Consider the following 18,607-nt stretch of genomic DNA (forward strand, 5'->3'; position numbering starts at 1 on the left):
GGAACGGCTCGGCCTCAAGCTCTGCGGGCTGCCTGTGGCCCCTGCAGAGCCCACGATCCTCGGCAGCCCACACGCGGGGCGAAGCCCACAGCCCGAGAAGGAGTCACGGGGAGCCGCCGCTCCTGCCACAACCCTCCTTCCCAGCCTGCTGCTGGAGCACAAGGCACTTGAAAGCAGCAGGAAAGAACAAGGAGGGCCTCGCAAGATGGCAGGAATAACGCGGGCAGCCTAAAGCGTTTAGCCAGGCAGGGCTTGCCACTCACCTTGTGCCGTGGTCGAATCCCAGCCCGCAACTCAGCACCACACAACCGCTCACTCGCTGCCCCCTCAGCGGGAGGGGGGAGAGAATTGGAAGGGCAAAAGTGAAAAAACTCCACTTGTAAGGGAAAGGAGGGGGGGAAAAAAACCCCAAACAACAGAGAGAAAAACCCCAGACAGACAAGCGGTACAAACGAAAACAAGGGCTCGCCGCCAACCGCCCGATGCCCAGCCAGCCGCAGCCCAGCAGCGGCCCCCCCGCCAACCGCCCCCCGAGTTTTATTTCCTGACGTCATAGTGTCTGGAACATCCCCTGGGTCCGCCGGGGTCAGCTCTCCCAGCGGTGCCCCCTCCCAGGCCCTCGCGCACCCCCAGCCCGCTCGCCGGCAGGGCGGGGCGAGGGGCAGCACAGCCCCCGGCGCCGTGCAAGCGCTGCGCAGCGGGAACTCACGCAGCCCCGCGTCACCCACGCCGTTTTCAGCACAAACCCAAAACGCAGGAGGAGGGCGAGCGGGGTGGGAGCGGGGGGCGGGGGAGCGGGAGGGGGGTGCCAGAGTTTGGGCGGGGGGCAACGGGCAGGTTGGCGGGGCAGGCAGCACCCCAGGGGTCCGGGCCCCTCAAATGGCTGGTGTTTCACCCCAAAGCTTCCCCAAATCGGGGGGTTTTTTGCTTTTCTATAATATCAAAGCTGGGGTTTTTTCCTTTTCCAAAATATTCCACTTGGAGGTTTTTCAACGCTTTTTCACAACAAAAATTGGCGATTTTTGCTTTTTCGTTTTGTGCATGAAAATGGGGGTTTTTTTGCTTTCCGGCTGCCCAAATCCTGGTGGATTTGGCTTTCCCGGGAGCTCCAAGTTGGGTATTTTTCCCCAAAAAATGCGGGTTTTCTTTTTCCCCACCCCTTGCAGGCCCCAAATTAGGGGTTTTGTGGTGTTTTTATGCCGTGGCAGCAGGTCCCGCTCTGTGTGCACGGCCCTGCAGGGGAAAGTCCCTGTTGGGGGAACTGGCCCCCAATCAGGATGGGAAAAGGTGGAAAAGGAGAACAGGGAAGAGGCAGCTTTTGAAAGCGCTTTTGTATCTTCAATAGAGAGGTGTTTCGGGGGGGGGGGGGGTGAAGATTCTATAAACAGGGTTTCTTTGCATTTTACAAACCTTATCTATCATAGACGTTTACGCTTAACGTATTTACACATACCTCTCTCTCTATATTTAGTGAATATATTTATGTTTCACTTATACCCCCCTATTTCCCACTCATTATATATAATACCTGCTCAGACTAGATATCTGTCGACTTACATATTTTGACACTTAAATGTCTTTATAGACTTCTCTATTTAAACTTACATATATTTACACTTATCTCTTTATAGACTTAGATACCTATTTACACTTATAGATCATCTCTTAGATTACATACAATGCCTATTTAGGCTCTCTACATAACACGTAGTGAGTGTAGACAGCGGTATCTATTCAGACTTTTTTCTATTTTCAATTCCTTCATACATAAAATATATCATCCCTTTTGCATTTGGAAGTGCTTTCTTTTTTAATTTATATAGACGTGAGTTCTTTTTGTATTTTAAAACCCTATATACGTCTTCCGAATTTTTTTCTGCTCTAAAATCCTTTATATAATAGGGCAGGTATAGGTTCCTATTTTGAAATCCTTGTATACGTATAAAGGAATATTATTTTTCCATATATAGAACAAGGAGAGATTTTTCTCTATTTCGAGGCCTCACAGATAGATTTACAGTTTTTTAAAAATTTTTGAACCCCCCCAGGAATTATCAGGCATTTTGGGGCTGTGACCCCCTTTTTGGGGGGGGGGGGACGACCCCCCCTTCCCCACTCACCTGCTCCTCCACGGCATCATCAGCCCGCCGGTGATGTTGGGGTGCCCCAAATGACATCATCACCCCTCCAGGCCCCCAAACCCCCCTTTTTATTCAGCCCCCAAAAAGGCACAACAGGAGGGAAACGGCCCCAACCGGCGGCTCGTTACGTCAATAATGCCGTTGGCGTATGTACGCACGCACCCCCGCCAAAAAGGGGGGCTCCGCTAGAAAGATAAAGGAGGGGCAGCCCCCCCAAACGCTTGCAGCCCCCCCTTAGCCCCCGTCCCGCAGGCTGGCAGCCGGCCCCTTACCCTCAGCACGCCCAACGACCGGCAGGCAAACCCGGGCCGGGGGTCTCTCCTGAGCACCACGGGACGCTTACAGCGAGGCATCTGAAAAACAAAAATCCCAACGGATATTTCAGCACGTTAAAAAAACAGCACCGAAGGCAGCAGCGGAATTCGGTCAGGACAAGGGAGAGGGTAGCAGTCGAGCTAAAGGAGGATGCCAGGCAAACGGGTGTCCTGGTTTCGGCTGGGATAGGGTTAAATTTCTTCCTAGTGCTGTGTTTTGGATTTAGTAGGAGGAGAACGTTGATAACACCCTGATGTTTTCAGTTGTTGCTAAGTGCCCTCCTAGTCCAAGGACAGCTCCCGTGCCTACTGACTGAGCTAGGTACACAAGGTGGGAGGGAACACAGCCAGGACAGCCAGCCCAGCTGGCCAACGGGGTATTCCATACCATGTGACGTCATGCTCAGTATATGAAGGGTAGGCGTGATCCAGGAAGTACCGATCACTACTTGGTTATCGGTCAGCGCGGGTGGTGAGCAACTGCATTGTGCATCACTCATTTTGTATATTTTATCATTATCATCATTATTTTCCCTTTTTTTCCCTGTTCTATTAAACTGTCTTTACCTCAACCCACGAGTTTTTCCTCACTCTTACCCTTCCGATTCTCTCCCCGTCCCGCTGGGGGTGGGGGGAGTGAGTGAGCGGCTGCGTGGTATTTGGCTGCCTGCCGGGTTAAACCACGACAACGGGTCAGCTCGAAATACAACGCGGCCTTTAAAAGCTCGAGCGATTCGAACGCTTAAAATCCGCGTGAGGACTAATTGACGCGATTCTGAACGCGTCCTTCGTAGAGAAGTAAACGCTCTCGCTGGTGTCGAAAACGCCCCGTCCCTTCCTTACAGCACCGCTGCCGGGAGATAACCCCGTGAGGCTGCAGGACAAGGGCGCGCCGTAATCAGCATCTACGCTCACGGATCCGCCGCCACAGCTCCAGCCCTTGCGCTGCTGCTGCTGCTGCTGCTGCGCATCTCGCTCGCTTGGCCGATAAAGCTGAAAGTGAAGCGTAAAACTTTGAAGAGTAAAATGAAAAAGAAAGAACAAATCTCAGCAATTCATTTTATGTAAACGTACGCGCACATTTTTAGCATACGTACAATGAGAAGGCTTATACCGTAAAAGTATTTCATTTTCCTTTTGCGTTAATTGAAATTGCGTAGCTGTGAATTCATGCCGTTAAATTATCTACCTCCAAACTACACAGCTATCGTTTGACCAGGGGTTTTGCGTGCGTTACGTGACTAGGAGCGGCGCCGAGACCGATGCTACCGAACTGCCGGGGAAAGGCGCCGTCGAAAGCGAGACAGAAATAAAGGACTTCAGAGCACTCTGCCAAAAGATCGGGAAAAAAGCCCGTAACGTTCAGTTGCCTCTCTTTTGAAACGTTTAGAGCAACTACCCAACTGCTTAAGCACACCTAATAAATTATACGCTACGGCTATTTGGCAGTTGCAGTTTAAACAACGCAAGTCAGTTTGGAAGTTATACAATTTTAACTTTCTTTTTAAAATTTCATTTACGATAGAAAAATCAGTGAGATAAGAGATCTCCCGTATGGTTTTACTCTTTTTTTGGGGGGGGGGGGGGGGTGGGGGGGGGGTGGGGGGGGGCAGGCGGTGGGGAATATCAAATCCCCGGTGCTGCAATACATCAGGCTACCAAAAAGGACCGGCAGGTTTGCTAACGCTGTTGGCCGTAGCCGAGCGTGCGGAGGAACGCGTCTTTACGATCTCTCGACCGTTACACCCGAGAACCAAAGATCAGCCGTACGTCGACTATCGGAAGACGTACTGCGCTTGGGTCTGTGCAAGGAAATCGGCTTACCCCTTTTTTTTTTTTCCAGAGAGAGAGAGCGAAAAGTCTCCTTGCGGATGACTTCTACTGCCGAGCACGTCATCTCTGAAGATCCATTCTGATGGGAAGTTCGTAAAAGGCAACTCCTTTGAACGAGAAAGATTTCCATTCTGGAAAATCTCTTTCCAACCAAAGTCAAAATTACGCGCTGCAGGTTAAGGAAAAAGGACGCGATAGAAGCAGTAACTCACCAAAACCACATCAGGACTCTCTGTCGCTAGTTACGAGGCTGCTACCGCTTCTCGGGAAAGCCTGGAAAACGCACCGAAGCGACACCGATTTGTCCCGTGTTGTCCGCGCCTCTTCTTTGACCTTGATTGCTTTTAGCACAGATGCTAGCATCTCAGTAAGGTGTTCGAGTGCTCCTGTAAGGCATTTTAAACACTGACTGACTGAAAAAGCCTAAAGCTTTTATCGTGAAAACAAAGCCTCTTTCTCCCGAACATCCCAACTCTTACAAACGGTTCCTTTCCTCTTCTAGTCCAACGTTATTTTCACAGCACCCTTTCATAGCAAGCGCACAGAAACAGAAGACCGTGCTTGCAGGAAGAGAAAACAGACGGAGGGCAGCAAGCTTTGCATAGGCGTACCACGGTCCAGAACAGACCTCCTTTATTTTTAGTATTGGCGTTAAAATATTTCACATTAAAAAAATCACATAGAAGGAGAGCTGCCACGTTCCTCGTGTTAACTGTAAAGTCCGTGCTACAAGCACCTTAGGAAAAATGCAGACACGTATCACAGGCCTACCTTGTACTTGCAGACCACTACGGATCCTTTCCATCTGTCTCGTACTTTCACGGCAGTTGACGTTCTGCTGAGAGGAAAGGAAAAAAAAAACAAACAACGTTTAGCACAAAGCTTCTTTTGCCGCGAAGAGAACAACTGAGTGGAGGAGAAAGTATTTGGCATCGTCTTTGGTGCAGTTGTTGAGACAGGCCACTAGAACTTCTGCACGTTTTAGACAACCGTGCCTTTTTTTTGGCTCATCGGCAGCTTTAGTTTCGCTAGAACTCGCTTTCCTAGAGACGCGCAGGTGACGGGCACAGGTACCTACGTACGTTTTCTCAAGCCTAAGTAGAGCCGCGATTTCCTCACCCGATACGTCCCAAGTGGAGTATTTTTGTTAAAGAGTACGGCACCCCATCCGTCCTCGCAAACTCGCTGCGAAAGAGGAATCCTTTTTTCCAGGCCGTTTCTCCAAACAGTCGAGATCTTTGAAAACCGCAGTTGTTTTAAAACATTTGGAGCACGTTGCCAAACAACGCTTGGCAGTAAGACTTTGACGTGTTTGACGCACGCAAATCTGGGGTAACTCGCTACTTGCTTCCTGTTGTCGTTGTTCTTCCTTCAGAAATTCTACTTGTAGCCAAGTTATTCGCTACTGGTTCAAGCATTTACCTTCCAGCTATTACCAGCGCGTTTACACAGGCGAGGAACTAAATCGCTCTTCTAAAACTACCCGAGTGAAAATGACAGCCACGAAAGAGGAGCGACAGAGAAGGAAAGGAGAGGTCAGGCAGCAAGAGAGCTCTGCAGGCTGCCACCAGTCAACATCGCACTCTTAAGGAAAAACAAACAAACAAACAAACAAACAAAAAACCAAAGAAAAAAAACCCCAAAACACACAAACACAAAAACCAACAACAAAACAAAACTTTGACGTTATACCTTTCTTTTCTTTTGGAGCTCGTCCCTGTCTCAGCTGATCGTCTCGACAGAGCACAAAGTGCAGATGATCCGTATCCCGATGACATCTGCACGCGATGAACACGTGTTCAGAAATAGTCCAGATCTGTAAGACTGGTGTCATTTGTGTGGTTCCAAGCATCATAACTCCATTTTACTGACCAATGCATTTGTGAGGAAACTAAGTAGCTTTTAAACGTAGCCTCTCCTTGGGGAGAAAAATGCGTTAGGGAGTGAAAAAAAGGATGATTCAGAGCTCCCAACCATGACGGAGCAGCGGGAAAACTAATGAAAGTGAAGACCAACAGCAGCAACGCGAAGCGGCATTTGGCTTCAATTCTGATCACGTACTTAAGCGGCTCTCCAAGTCTATACCTCCATCCTATGAACGACTAGCCCTTTTTTGGAAGGACCAACTTTTGTCCTTCAAAGTGCTAGATTGAAGACTCCACTGAACAGAACGTGGATTGAGCCACAGGACAACGTGCCATCGACGCTCTAATGAAAAAAAAATCACGTAAAAATCAAGTTGAAATATCAGCTTCCATCGTGTCTCATTCATTACGTTTCTAGTAGTGCCTGGGTGCTCCAAAATTCACTCTCCTGACACCACGTAGTACTACAAATTGAGTTACGCAGGTAAAAATAAAAGGCTCTTTCCAACCTGCCCGTAAAATCAGTACGAACAAACAGAAGAGAAACACTTGACCCTAAAGAAGGTCACAGGCAGCTCTTAATTTATCGTAGGCGAAAGCTCATTCTTTTCCCTGAAAGGAAAACGCTCGTAACTACCCAGGGACCGATGCGGGAACGAGGCACGCGCGCTCTGTTAACGGCAACTGTTCATCAGCTTTTCTGCACCGGCACAAATTTGCCTTTTCCCTGGGTTTGACGTGGAGCACCTGCAGCGTCCTTGAACGCGCCAATGTTTCTCCCCGCTCCCCCGGCCCCCCACGTGCCGTTACCTGAGCAGCAAGCGGCATCAGCCACGCAGGATTTTCTTCACGTGACGCAGAAGGTGACGCTGGGAAAAGAGGAGGCACAAAATAAACCTGTTTGTCACACCCAGCCAACGGTGAAAACCCAGGGAAGGATTCTGCCGTGCGGGGCCGGGCTGTGCACCCCCGGAGCTCCAGCCGGCCGGTTTCGCTCCCCTTTGCCGGGTACCGGGGAGACACCGCCGCCTCGTGCTGCCGCCTGCCCCCCGGGGAGAGCCGGGGGACCCCCACCTCACTTCAGCCCTCGGGAACGGGACCGGGAGAGACCCTCCACGCAAAGAGAGCGGATCCACGCGTGGCGTGGATTTAATCCCCGAGGGAAGAGGCCGGGCTCCCCGCTGGCAGAAGGACAACTCGCCTCCCTGCCGCTCGGAGCGCCTTGCCGGGGACAGCCCTGCCTGCGCCTGGCTGCTCTTCAGCCGTGCTGGGAGTGCAGTCTGGCCGACGGATGCTCCGGCAAACAGACACTGCAGCGAATCGCAGCTCCCGCTCGTTACAGCTGCTGGTAATTTTGCCTCTGGCTAAGGCATGCCCCAGACAGCGGACACCTCGTCTCGTTCCAGCTCCTGCTTGCTACGGTTCTGGCTAATCGAAGCTCCAGCTCTGCACCGTTGATTTCAGCTCCTTCTCCTTACAAGCTCCAGCTATTTGCAACAGCCTGGGCTTTTGACAAGGTCGTAAACCAACCGCCGTCAAAACTCGACTATTAGGATTAAATATCATAGTTGGACATTGTATAAGCATTAATGAGTTTGTACGACTAATTAGTTAATAACTATTCTAAGCAGTCGACAAGCAAGAGCTGGACTCGAAGAGGGCGTGCGGGGTCTGAAAAGCAGAGACCGCCTCTTCCCCCCAGAGACCACCGCAGACGTTGAGTTGGGCCTGGTGCATGCCGGCCTCCCGCACTTCGGGGTGCAGCAGGACCAGACCCGCCCCCCCCCCCGAGAGGGTCCACGCACCCTGCCCACCCCCTGCTTTCCCCTGCAGCCCCCAATGCCCTCCCACCCCCCCGCACAAACGGCCAAACCGGCTTCTGCTTTAGGCCCCCAAACCAGCTCACTTAGCGCCCATTTCTGAGCCCAAAAACCCAGCTGCTGCGCCTCTTCTCAAGTCCCAAAGGTGACCCCGGGGAGGGCAAGCGCTTGCGTGATGCTTCGGGCAGAAACGGGGCTGAAAGGTCCGATCCCGGTGCCGCGGGAGCAGAGGCGAGCTGGCTGGGACCAGCTTTTGCTCCTGGAACAACCCCAGGTCCCTGCTCCGAGGTCTTCCCCTTGGGGCCCTGGGGTGGACCTGTCCCTCCCCTTCAAATGCTGCAGGAGTTTCGGGGCAGAAGGCCGTTTCTAAGCCCTCTCTCCAGCAGCTCCTCCCTCGACCCGGCCCGCGAAGCCCCCAGTCTGCCTGCAGGGAGGGCTGGGGGGTCCCCGGCCCCACGGGGCGACAGTGGGGACTCGCAGGGAGGATCTGTTTGCACAAAGCGCCCCCCCCCTCCTCCCGCCCGCCGGCCCCCCCCGCCCCGGCCCACTGCGCGGCCCCCCTAGGGCACGCAGCCCCCCCCCCAACTCCCCACTCCCCAGATGCTCACAGCCCCTCCCCCGCCTGGAGCCCCCCCAGACCCTGTCCCCGGAGCCTGCAGAACCGCCCCCCCCCCGCCACAGCCCGGCTCCCCGGGCCCGCGGCCCCTCACACTCACGCTGCGCCGCCGCCTCGGTGCAGAGCCCGCCGCGCGGCCCGTTGGAATACCGTCCGCAACCAATCAGCGCGCGGCTCCACCGGACCGCCCGCGCGAGGCACGCCGGGAGTTGTAGTCCCCACCCGGGACCGCGCATGCGCACGGCGCCCCGGGGACCGCGCATACGCACGGCGCCCCGGGGACCGCGCATGCGCACGGCGCCCCGGGGACCGCGCATGCGCACGGCGCCCCGGGGACCGCGCATGCGCACGGCTCGCAGCCCCTCCCCAGCGTTTGCAAGCACTTCCCAGCCCCAGGACCCCCGGAGCTCACGGCACCCGACCACACCATTTTCCAGCCCCCTGGGAGCCCCACTCTCAAGTCCCGCCAGGACCCACAGCCCCACTCCCCAGCTCCTTGGGGGACCTTGATCTCGATGGTCCGGGAGTCCTCCAGGTGTACTCTCTGGTCTGGACGTCCGTCTCTATGATCCGGCGTTCCTCCAGGAGTACTCTCTAGGCCGGACTTTGCTCTCTATGGTCCGGCAGTCCTCCGGGGGTACTCTCTAGGCCGGACTTTGCTCTCTATGGTCCGGCAGTCCTCCGGGCGTACTCTCTAGGCCGGACTTTGCTCTCTATGGTCCGGCAGTCCTCCGGGCGTACTCTCTAGGCCGGACTTTGCTCTCTATGGTCCGGCAGTCCTCCGGGCGTACTCTCTAGGCCGGACTTTGCTCTCTATGGTCCGGCAGTCCTCCGGGGGTACTCTCTAGGCCGGACTCTGCTCTCTATGGTCCGGCAGTCCTCCAGGGGGTACTCTCTAGGCCGGACTCTGCTCTCTATGGTCCGGCAGTCCTCCAGGGGGTACTCTCTAGGCCGGACTCTGCTCTCTATGGTCCGGCAGTCCTCCAGGGGGTACTCTCTAGGCCGGACTTTGCTCTCTATGGTCCGGAAGTTCCCCACGTGCCCTCTCCGGTCCGGACGACCGTCTCGATGGTCCGGCAGTCCTCCAGCTGTACTCTCTAGGCCGCACATTTTCCTCTATGGTGCGGAAGTCCCCCAGGTACATTCTATGCGTCTGGACCTCCGTCTCTATGGTCCGGAAGTCCTCCAGGTGTACTCTCTGGGCCGGCAGTCCGCCATCTCTATGGTCCGGGAGTCCTCCAGCTATACTCTCTGGTCTGGACTGGGCTGGGCTCTATGGTCCGGAAGTCCTCCAGCCCCTCTCCCCGACCCCCTAGGGCTCGCAGCCCCCCCCGGGATGCACAGCCCCACTCCTCGGCCCCCTCGGGGGTCCGCAGCCCCCCCAGTCCCCCTCCCCAGATGCTCACAGGGGGAAAGGAACGGCTCGGCCTCAAGCTCTGCGGGCTGCCTGTGGCCCCTGCAGAGCCCACGATCCTCGGCAGCCCACACGCGGGGCGAAGCCCACAGCCCGAGAAGGAGTCACGGGGAGCCGCCGCTCCTGCCACAACCCTCCTTCCCAGCCTGCTGCTGGAGCACAAGGCACTTGAAAGCAGCAGGAAAGAACAAGGAGGGCCTCGCAAGATGGCAGGAATAACGCGGGCAGCCTAAAGCGTTTAGCCAGGCAGGGCTTGCCACTCACCTTGTGCCGTGGTCGAATCCCAGCCCGCAACTCAGCACCACACAACCGCTCACTCGCTGCCCCCTCAGCGGGAGGGGGGAGAGAATTGGAAGGGCAAAAGTGAAAAAACTCCACTTGTAAGGGAAAGGAGGGGGGGAAAAAAACCCCAAACAACAGAGAGAAAAACCCCAGACAGACAAGCGGTACAAACGAAAACAAGGGCTCGCCGCCAACCGCCCGATGCCCAGCCAGCCGCAGCCCAGCAGCGGCCCCCCCGCCAACCGCCCCCCGAGTTTTATTTCCTGACGTCACAGGGTCTGGAACATCCCCTGGGTCCGCCGGGGTCAGCTCTCCCAGCGGTGCCCCCTCCCAGGCCCTCGCGCACCCCCAGCCCGCTCGCCGGCAGGGCGGGGCGAGGGGCAGCACAGCCCCCGGCGCCGTGCAAGCGCTGCGCAGCGGGAACTCACGCAGCCCCGCGTCACCCACGCCGTTTTCAGCACAAACCCAAAACGCAGGAGGAGGGCGAGCGGGGTGGGAGCGGGGGGCGGGGGAGCGGGAGGGGGGTGCCAGAGTTTGGGCGGGGGGCAACGGGCAGGTTGGCGGGGCAGGCAGCACCCCAGGGGTCCGGGCCCCTCAAATGGCTGGTGTTTCACCCCAAAGCTTCCCCAAATCGGGGGGTTTTTTGCTTTTCTATAATATCAAAGCTGGGGTTTTTTCCTTTTCCAAAATATTCCACTTGGAGGTTTTTCAACGCTTTTTCACAACAAAAATTGGCGATTTTTGCTTTTTCGTTTTGTGCATGAAAATGGGGGTTTTTTTGCTTTCCGGCTGCCCAAATCCTGGTGGATTTGGCTTTCCCGGGAGCTCCAAGTTGGGTATTTTTCCCCAAAAAATGCGGGTTTTCTTTTTCCCCACCCCTTGCAGGCCCCAAATTAGGGGTTTTGTGGTGTTTTTATGCCGTGGCAGCAGGTCCCGCTCTGTGTGCACGGCCCTGCAGGGGAAAGTCCCTGTTGGGGGAACTGGCCCCCAATCAGGATGGGAAAAGGTGGAAAAGGAGAACAGGGAAGAGGCAGCTTTTGAAAGCGCTTTTGTATCTTCAATAGAGAGGTGTTTCGGGGGGGGGGGGGGTGAAGATTCTATAAACAGGGTTTCTTTGCATTTTACAAACCTTATCTATCATAGACGTTTACGCTTAACGTATTTACACATACCTCTCTCTCTATATTTAGTGAATATATTTATGTTTCACTTATACCCCCCTATTTCCCACTCATTATATATAATACCTGCTCAGACTAGATATCTGTCGACTTACATATTTTGACACTTAAATGTCTTTATAGACTTCTCTATTTAAACTTACATATATTTACACTTATCTCTTTATAGACTTAGATACCTATTTACACTTATAGATCATCTCTTAGATTACATACAATGCCTATTTAGGCTCTCTACATAACACGTAGTGAGTGTAGACAGCGGTATCTATTCAGACTTTTTTCTATTTTCAATTCCTTCATACATAAAATATATCATCCCTTTTGCATTTGGAAGTGCTTTCTTTTTTAATTTATATAGACGTGAGTTCTTTTTGTATTTTAAAACCCTATATACGTCTTCCGAATTTTTTTCTGCTCTAAAATCCTTTATATAATAGGGCAGGTATAGGTTCCTATTTTGAAATCCTTGTATACGTATAAAGGAATATTATTTTTCCATATATAGAACAAGGAGAGATTTTTCTCTATTTCGAGGCCTCACAGATAGATTTACAGTTTTTTAAAAATTTTTGAACCCCCCCAGGAATTATCAGGCATTTTGGGGCTGTGACCCCCTTTTTGGGGGGGGGGGGACGACCCCCCCTTCCCCACTCACCTGCTCCTCCACGGCATCATCAGCCCGCCGGTGATGTTGGGGTGCCCCAAATGACATCATCACCCCTCCAGGCCCCCAAACCCCCCTTTTTATTCAGCCCCCAAAAAGGCACAACAGGAGGGAAACGGCCCCAACCGGCGGCTCGTTACGTCAATAATGCCGTTGGCGTATGTACGCACGCACCCCCGCCAAAAAGGGGGGCTCCGCTAGAAAGATAAAGGAGGGGCAGCCCCCCCAAACGCTTGCAGCCCCCCCTTAGCCCCCGTCCCGCAGGCTGGCAGCCGGCCCCTTACCCTCAGCACGCCCAACGACCGGCAGGCAAACCCGGGCCGGGGGTCTCTCCTGAGCACCACGGGACGCTTACAGCGAGGCATCTGAAAAACAAAAATCCCAACGGATATTTCAGCACGTTAAAAAAACAGCACCGAAGGCAGCAGCGGAATTCGGTCAGGACAAGGGAGAGGGTAGCAGTCGAGCTAAAGGAGGATGCCAGGCAAACGGGTGTCCTGGTTTCGGCTGGGATAGGGTTAAATTTCTTCCTAGTGCTGTGTTTTGGATTTAGTAGGAGGAGAACGTTGATAACACCCTGATGTTTTCAGTTGTTGCTAAGTGCCCTCCTAGTCCAAGGACAGCTCCCGTGCCTACTGACTGAGCTAGGTACACAAGGTGGGAGGGAACACAGCCAGGACAGCCAGCCCAGCTGGCCAACGGGGTATTCCATACCATGTGACGTCATGCTCAGTATATGAAGGGTAGGCGTGATCCAGGAAGTACCGATCACTACTTGGTTATCGGTCAGCGCGGGTGGTGAGCAACTGCATTGTGCATCACTCATTTTGTATATTTTATCATTATCATCATTATTTTCCCTTTTTTTCCCTGTTCTATTAAACTGTCTTTACCTCAACCCACGAGTTTTTCCTCACTCTTACCCTTCCGATTCTCTCCCCGTCCCGCTGGGGGTGGGGGGAGTGAGTGAGCGGCTGCGTGGTATTTGGCTGCCTGCCGGGTTAAACCACGACAACGGGTCAGCTCGAAATACAACGCGGCCTTTAAAAGCTCGAGCGATTCGAACGCTTAAAATCCGCGTGAGGACTAATTGACGCGATTCTGAACGCGTCCTTCGTAGAGAAGTAAACGCTCTCGCTGGTGTCGGAAAACGCCCCGTCCCTTCCTTACAGCACCGCTGCCGGGAGATAACCCCGTGAGGCTGCAGGACAAGGGCGCGCCGTAATCAGCATCTACGCTCACGGATCCGCCGCCACAGCTCCAGCCCTTGCGCTGCTGCTGCTGCTGCTGCTGCGCATCTCGCTCGCTTGGCCGATAAAGCTGAAAGTGAAGCGTAAAACTTTGAAGAGTAAAATGAAAAAGAAAGAACAAATCTCAGCAATTCATTTTATGTAAACGTACGCGCACATTTTTAGCATACGTACAATGAGAAGGCTTATACCGTAAAAGTATTTCATTTTCCTTTTGCGTTAATTGAAATTGCGTAGCTGTGAATTCATGCCGTTAAATTATCTACCTCCAAACTACACAGCTATCGTTTGACCAGGGGTTTTGCGTGCGTTACGTGACTAGGAGCGGCGCCGAGACCGATGCTACCGAACTGCCGGGGAAAGGCGCCGTCGAAAGCGAGACAGAAATAAAGGACTTCAGAGCACTCTGCCAAAAGATCGGGAAAAAAGCCCGTAACGTTCAGTTGCCTCTCTTTTGAAACGTTTAGAGCAACTACCCAACTGCTTAAGCACACCTAATAAATTATACGCTACGGCTATTTGGCAGTTGCAGTTTCAACAACGCAAGTCAGTTTGGAAGTTATACAATTTTAACTTTCTTTTTAAAATTTCATTTACGATAGAAAAATCAGTGAGATAAGAGATCTCCCATATGGTTTTACTCTTTTTTTGGGGGGGGGTGGGGGGTGGGGGGGGGGTGGGGGGGGGCAGGCGGTGGGGAATATCAAATCCCCAGTGCTGCAATACATCAGGCTACCAAAAAGGACTGGCAGGTTTGCTAACGCTGTTGGCCGTAGCCGAGCGTGCGGAGGAACGCGTCTTTACGATCTCTCGACCGTTACACCCGAGAACCAAAGATCAGCCGTACGTCGACTATCGGAAGACGTACTGCGCTTGGGTCTGTGCAAGGAAATCGGCTTACCCCTTTTTTTTTTTTCCAGAGAGAGAGAGAGCGAAAAGTCTCCTTGCGGATGACTTCTACTGCCGAGCACGTCATCTCTGAAGATCCATTCTGATGGGAAGTTCGTAAAAGGCAACTCCTTTGAACGAGAAAGATTTCCATTCTGGAAAATCTCTTTCCAACCAAAGTCAAAATTACGCGCTGCAGGTTAAGGAAAAAGGACGCGATAGAAGCAGTAACTCACCAAAACCACATCAGGACTCTCTGTCGCTAGTTACGAGGCTGCTACCGCTTCTCGGGAAAGCCTGGAAAACGCACCGAAGCGACACCGATTTGTCCCGTGTTGTCCGCGCCTCTTCTTTGACCTTGATTGCTTTTAGCACAGATGCTAGCATCTCAGTAAGGTGTTCGAGTGCTCCTGTAAGGCATTTTAAACACTGACTGACTGAAAAAGCCTAAAGCTTTTATCGTGAAAACAAAGCCTCTTTCTCCCGAACATCCCAACTCTTACAAACGGTTCCTTTCCTCTTCTAGTCCAACGTTATTTTCACAGCACCCTTTCATAGCAAGCGCACAGAAACAGAAGACCGTGCTTGCAGGAAGAGAAAACAGACGGAGGGCAGCAAGCTTTGCATAGGCGTACCACGGTCCAGAACAGACCTCCTTTATTTTTAGTATTGGCGTTAAAATATTTCACATTAAAAAAATCACATAGAAGGAGAGCTGCCACGTTCCTCGTGTTAACTGTAAAGTCCGTGCTACAAGCACCTTAGGAAAAATGCAGACACGTATCACAGGCCTACCTTGTACTTGCAGACCACTACGGATCCTTTCCATCTGTCTCGTACTTTCACGGCAGTTGACGTTCTGCTGAGAGGAAAGGAAAAAAAAAACAAACAACGTTTAGCACAAAGCTTCTTTTGCCGCGAAGAGAACAACTGAGTGGAGGAGAAAGTATTTGGCATCGTCTTTGGTGCAGTTGTTGAGACAGGCCACTAGAACTTCTGCACGTTTTAGACAACCGTGCCTTTTTTTTGGCTCATCGGCAGCTTTAGTTTCGCTAGAACTCGCTTTCCTAGAGACGCGCAGGTGACGGGCACAGGTACCTACGTACGTTTTCTCAAGCCTAAGTAGAGCCGCGATTTCCTCACCCGATACGTCCCAAGTGGAGTATTTTTGTTAAAGAGTACGGCACCCCATCCGTCCTCGCAAACTCGCTGCGAAAGAGGAATCCTTTTTTCCAGGCCGTTTCTCCAAACAGTCGAGATCTTTGAAAACCGCAGTTGTTTTAAAACATTTGGAGCACGTTGCCAAACAACGCTTGGCAGTAAGACTTTGACGTGTTTGACGCACGCAAATCTGGGGTAACTCGCTACTTGCTTCCTGTTGTCGTTGTTCTTCCTTCAGAAATTCTACTTGTAGCCAAGTTATTCGCTACTGGTTCAAGCATTTACCTTCCAGCTATTACCAGCGCGTTTACACAGGCGAGGAACTAAATCGCTCTTCTAAAACTACCCGAGTGAAAATGACAGCCACGAAAGAGGAGCGACAGAGAAGGAAAGGAGAGGTCAGGCAGCAAGAGAGCTCTGCAGGCTGCCACCAGTCAACATCGCACTCTTAAGGAAAAACAAACAAACAAACAAACAAACAAAAAACCAAAGAAAAAAAACCCCAAAACACACAAACACAAAAACCAACAACAAAACAAAACTTTGACGTTGTACCTTTCTTTTCTTTTGGAGCTCGTCCCTGTCTCAGCTGATCGTCTCGACAGAGCACAAAGTGCAGATGATCCGTATCCCGATGACATCTGCACGCGATGAACACGTGTTCAGAAATAGTCCAGATCTGTAAGACTGGTGTCATTTGTGTGGTTCCAAGCATCATAACTCCATTTTACTGACCAATGCATTTGTGAGGAAACTAAGTAGCTTTTAAACGTAGCCTCTCCTTGGGGAGAAAAATGCGTTAGGGAGTGAAAAAAAGGATGATTCAGAGCTCCCAACCATGACGGAGCAGCGGGAAAACTAATGAAAGCGAAGACCAACAGCAGCAACGCGAAGCGGCATTTGGCTTCAATTCTGATCACGTACTTAAGCGGCTCTCCAAGTCTATACCTCCATCCTATGAACGACTAGCCCTTTTTTGGAAGGACCAACTTTTGTCCTTCAAAGTGCTAGATTGAAGACTCCACTGAACAGAACGTGGATTGAGCCACAGGACAACGTGCCATCGACGCTCTAATGAAAAAAAAATCACGTAAAAATCAAGTTGAAATATCAGCTTCCATCGTGTCTCATTCATTACGTTTCTAGTAGTGCCTGGGTGCTCCAAAATTCACTCTCCTGACACCACGTAGTACTACAAATTGAGTTACGCAGGTAAAAATAAAAGGCTCTTTCCAACCTGCCCGTAAAATCAGTACGAACAAACAGAAGAGAAACACTTGACCCTAAAGAAGGTCACAGGCAGCTCTTAATTTATCGTAGGCGAAAGCTCATTCTTTTCCCTGAAAGGAAAACGCTCGTAACTACCCAGGGACCGATGCGGGAACGAGGCACGCGCGCTCTGTTAACGGCAACTGTTCGTCAGCTTTTCTGCACCGGCACAAATTTGCCTTTTCCCTGGGTTTGACGTGGAGCACCTGCAGCGTCCTTGAACGCGCCAATGTTTCTCCCCGCTCCCCCGGCCCCCCACGTGCCGTTACCTGAGCAGCAAGCGGCATCAGCCACGCAGGATTTTCTTCACGTGACGCAGAAGGTGACGCTGGGAAAAGAGGAGGCACAAAATGAACCTGTTTGTCACACCCAGCCAACGGTGAAAACCCAGGGAAGGATTCTGCCGTGCGGGGCCGGGCTGTGCACCCCCGGAGCTCCAGCCGGCCGGTTTCGCTCCCCTTTGCCGGGTACCGGGGAGACACCGCCGCCTCGTGCTGCCGCCTGCCCCCCGGGGAGAGCCGGGGGACCCCCACCTCACTTCAGCCCTCGGGAACGGGACCGGGAGAGACCCTCCACGCAAAGAGAGCGGATCCACGCGTGGCGTGGATTTAATCCCCGAGGGAAGAGGCCGGGCTCCCCGCTGGCAGAAGGACAACTCGCCTCCCTGCCGCTCGGAGCGCCTTGCCGGGGACAGCCCTGCCTGCGCCTGGCTGCTCTTCAGCCGTGCTGGGAGTGCAGTCTGGCCGACGGATGCTCCGGCAAACAGACACTGCAGCGAATCGCAGCTCCCGCTCGTTACAGCTGCTGGTAATTTTGCCTCTGGCTAAGGCATGCCCCAGACAGCGGACACCTCGTCTCGTTCCAGCTCCTGCTTGCTACGGTTCTGGCTAATCGAAGCTCCAGCTCTGCACCGTTGATTTCAGCTCCTTCTCCTTACAAGCTCCAGCTATTTGCAACAGCCTGGGCTTTTGACAAGGTCGTAAACCAACCGCCGTCAAAACTCGACTATTAGGATTAAATATCATAGTTGGACATTGTATAAGCATTAATGAGTTTGTACGACTAATTAGTTAATAACTATTCTAAGCAGTCGACAAGCAAGAGCTGGACTCGAAGAGGGCGTGCGGGGTCTGAAAAGCAGAGACCGCCTCTTCCCCCCAGAGACCACCGCAGACGTTGAGTTGGGCCTGGTGCATGCCGGCCTCCCGCACTTCGGGGTGCAGCAGGACCAGACCCGCCCCCCCCCCCGAGAGGGTCCACGCACCCTGCCCACCCCCTGCTTTCCCCTGCAGCCCCCAATGCCCTCCCACCCCCCCGCACAAACGGCCAAACCGGCTTCTGCTTTAGGCCCCCAAACCAGCTCACTTAGCGCCCATTTCTGAGCCCAAAAACCCAGCTGCTGCGCCTCTTCTCAAGTCCCAAAGGTGACCCCGGGGAGGGCAAGCGCTTGCGTGATGCTTCGGGCAGAAACGGGGCTGAAAGGTCCGATCCCGGTGCCGCGGGAGCAGAGGCGAGCTGGCTGGGACCAGCTTTTGCTCCTGGAACAACCCCAGGTCCCTGCTCCGAGGTCTTCCCCTTGGGGCCCTGGGGTGGACCTGTCCCTCCCCTCCAAATGCTGCAGGAGTTTCGGGGCAGAAGGCCGTTTCTAAGCCCTCTCTCCAGCAGCTCCTCCCTCGACCCGGCCCGCGAAGCCCCCAGTCTGCCTGCAGGGAGGGCTGGGGGGTCCCCGGCCCCACGGGGCGACAGTGGGGACTCGCAGGGAGGATCTGTTTGCACAAAGCGCCCCCCCCCTCCTCCCGCCCGCCGGCCCCCCCCGCCCCGGCCCACTGCGCGGCCCCCCTAGGGCACGCAGCCCCCCCCCCAACTCCCCACTCCCCAGATGCTCACAGCCCCTCCCCCGCCTGGA

At 53.4% G+C, this 18,607-nt stretch overlaps 1 long non-coding RNA gene across 2 annotated transcripts; it reads right to left on the reverse strand.

Annotated features, from left to right (window-relative positions):
- Window positions 1-1,788: 1,788 nt before the first annotated feature.
- Window positions 1,789-7,022, reverse strand: LOC142074708 (uncharacterized). 2 transcript variants are annotated; one of them, XR_012670673.1, is made up of 7 exons: window positions 6,964-7,022; window positions 5,981-6,104; window positions 5,060-5,126; window positions 4,501-4,674; window positions 4,280-4,395; window positions 3,299-3,448; window positions 1,818-2,494 (listed from the first exon to the last, which is right to left on the reverse strand). It is a non-coding gene; the product is annotated as an uncharacterized LOC142074708 (long non-coding RNA). The 2 variants fall into 2 exon arrangements; XR_012670674.1 differs by lacking the exon at window positions 6,964-7,022 and having other exon boundaries at window positions 1,789-2,494; window positions 5,060-5,123; window positions 5,981-6,314.
- Window positions 7,023-18,607: the final 11,585 nt, after the last annotated feature.

Source organism: Calonectris borealis, chromosome W (genome assembly GCF_964195595.1).
Source record: "Calonectris borealis chromosome W, bCalBor7.hap1.2, whole genome shotgun sequence".
NCBI lineage: Eukaryota > Metazoa > Chordata > Aves > Procellariiformes > Procellariidae > Calonectris > Calonectris borealis.